We start from the raw sequence: 2,723 nt of genomic DNA, 5'->3' as shown, positions 1-2,723 counted from the left end.
CCTCATCAACATCAAGATCTTGAGGCTGCTCCTCAAGGACTCCCCACACTGTCCCGAGCTATCTGCAAAGAGGCCCGCAATCGATTTGAATGCGCCACAAGAACCGAGGCCCAAAAGACAACGTAGAGAAGATAAGGGAAAAGAAAAGGTTCAAGAGTCACCAACGCAAAATCCAGAACCTATGGACCCTCTTCCCTTAGTCATTCGCCATCCAAGCCCTCCAAGCCCACCCACACAACCTTCTTCTCTACTCCATGAGCATTTCACCAACCTTCTCCTAACTCCAAACTCTCCCACCGCATTCCCACCAATCTACTCACCAGCAGCATCATCACTGCAACCTTCCATCCTACCGCCACAAGTTGATGGCTCACATGATTTGGGTGAAGGCACCTCTGCCCAACCTCAAAATGATGCTGGCGAGACATCCCAGGCACAACCCTCCTTCACCTCCATGGCTGCTGAGTTAGCAGAAATGAGATCCCTCTTCTCTCAGTAACAACTTCTTTCTCAGTAACAAACCTTCTTCAACCAACGATTTGAAGCGGTAATGGAGCGAATTTATGATATTCAACGCAGTGCTACCACATCAAGGGAGGCACTTATCAACATGCAGCGCAATATTTATAAAATTCATCGGCACCAATGACAGATTGCGGAGCGCAACTAGGAGTATTTCAATTTTCTCACCGCATATCTTCATGGTCCGATGATGCCTCCACATCTCCGGCAGCACTTGAATTTTGAAGAAGATCCTCCCGCACCACCTCAAAACCCTCCTCCAGACCCTCCAGCACCTCAGCAATAATCCTCCCATATATTTTTTTTTAATGCGACCATTATGTATTATTTTCAATTCATTTATTCTTTTATAAGTTAATCAAAATTCTTTGATTCTTGTATAGGAAACAAAATTTTGTATTGCGTTAATTTGTAATTATTTATACTTTGTTAATATTCAATACAAATGAGTACATATTCACTTCACTTTTTGCCTGTGCCTTTCTCTTTATCATCCTTTGTCAATATTTGTAATGTTCTTAATCTTTTATTTTTGCGTTCTTCATTGTGTTGCTATGATGTATTATATGTGTATACTTCCACACTTTGTAAATTCTGACTAACACTTAGTTAATTCTTAGTTTAGCAGTACTTTACCTTTTATCTTTCAAAGTTCTGCTCAAACCTTCTTTTTGAAATTTTTCTTCTAAGTGTTTGTCTAGTCTATCCAAACAACGCAATGAGAACCTTGCTCATCTTTAAATTTGGGGTGGGGAAGGTCTGAGCAGATAAGATCAAGAGTATGCAGTATTTAAGAAAATGCGTTCATTTTCTGTGAAAAAAAAGTTTTTTTTTCTTGCCAAACTCCAATGTCAGTGCAAAGGAAAACCTTAAAAATGTTCTCAACCTGATAAGAGTTTAGTTGTGAAAGGAGCCTACTCGTAGTTGGATGTTCGTATGAAACCCGTAGGAGCAAGCCAAAACAAAGGTGGGTTTCCAAGATCAACGCAGTATGAAAAAGAAAAAAAAAATAGAAAAATAAAAAATAAAAGAATGCAAGAGATAACTCCTCTGAATATCATGAGTTAAAGTTGAGATTGGCACACAACCGTAGTTGGATGTTTGCATGACACCCGTGGGAACAAACCAAAACGAAGGGTGTAACCATGACCGAAAGTCTCTAGTAAATGACTCTTGACCACTGTATGTAGATATATCAAGTTGTTTCGACAAAGAAGAGATAAACATTCTATTTTAAAAAATAGAAAAGCATCTTTGAGCAAAATTTTGTTATATAGAAGAACAAAGTAGGGCTTGTACGAATTAGCAAGGATAGGAAGAAATTGCGATGTTAAGTAATGTGCCTAAGTGTAACATTTGGAGCAACTAATTGACGCAAAAATATAGGATAGGAATTGAGCATTATTGCCTTAGTACAAGATATGCTTAAGGACAAGCATATATCTAAATTTGGGGGTGTGATAACTTGTAGAAATACAAGTTATTTATGCTACCTTATTTAGATATTGCGGCCAAAAGTGAGTAAATATGCGTCAATTGTATGAAAATTAGCTCAGGAATACAATAATTATGAATTATTGCAATTACACCCACTAACATCATTAAGATGGAAGAAAAGGAGATTTCTACTCTGTTTAATAAGAAACCAAGTCACTGCTTGCGATCAAGGCTCAAGACAAACTAACTAATGCATCTCTATCACATTGCACCCGTCGAACCACAATGAAGAGACGATCAACGCAATGACGGCGCATTGCGAAATCCAGAGCTGAATTTCAACTGCATGCGGTAATAAAAACAACACCGCATGTGAGCACCTGATCGAAAGATGCAACTGAGCAACGCAAATGCGGAGGATTGTGCCACGTGTACAACCAACGGTTGTGCAGATTTGACGGTCTGATTGCATAAAAGAAGGAATAATTATCAAACCATCTTCGGAGTTTGCATAACAAAAAGTAGGGTCCAGAAGCCAAGAGTCAAAGCTTTTCACCTATAAATACCCCCATAGAATTCAGAGAAAAATATACTTGATACGGAGCTAATTGATGCTAGATCGTTGAGAGAGAGACTCAGCTGAGTACTGATCAGAAGAAATTTGGGAAGAGAAGAGACAAGGCCGAGAGGTGAGTCTCAGTGCTATTCTGCCAGATCCCCGCTACGAAGCTCTATACTCAGATCCCTGCTACCGGTTGAGCAAG

At 39.5% G+C, this 2,723-nt stretch overlaps 1 protein-coding gene across 1 annotated transcript in view; it reads left to right on the top strand.

Annotated features, from left to right (window-relative positions):
* LOC120068799 (histone-lysine N-methyltransferase, H3 lysine-79 specific-like) overlaps positions 1–2,723 on the top strand; it is a gene marked incomplete at its 3' end in the record, with an annotated part of 20,551 nt that overhangs the window by 1,088 nt on the left and 16,740 nt on the right. The gene's annotated exons all lie outside the window — the stretch shown is intronic.

Source organism: Benincasa hispida, unplaced genomic scaffold (genome assembly GCF_009727055.1).
Source record: "Benincasa hispida cultivar B227 unplaced genomic scaffold, ASM972705v1 Contig1027, whole genome shotgun sequence".
Classification (NCBI taxonomy): domain Eukaryota; kingdom Viridiplantae; phylum Streptophyta; class Magnoliopsida; order Cucurbitales; family Cucurbitaceae; genus Benincasa; species Benincasa hispida.
Note: the sequence above shows the minus strand (reverse complement) of the source record. Positions and strands in the feature narration are given on the sequence as shown.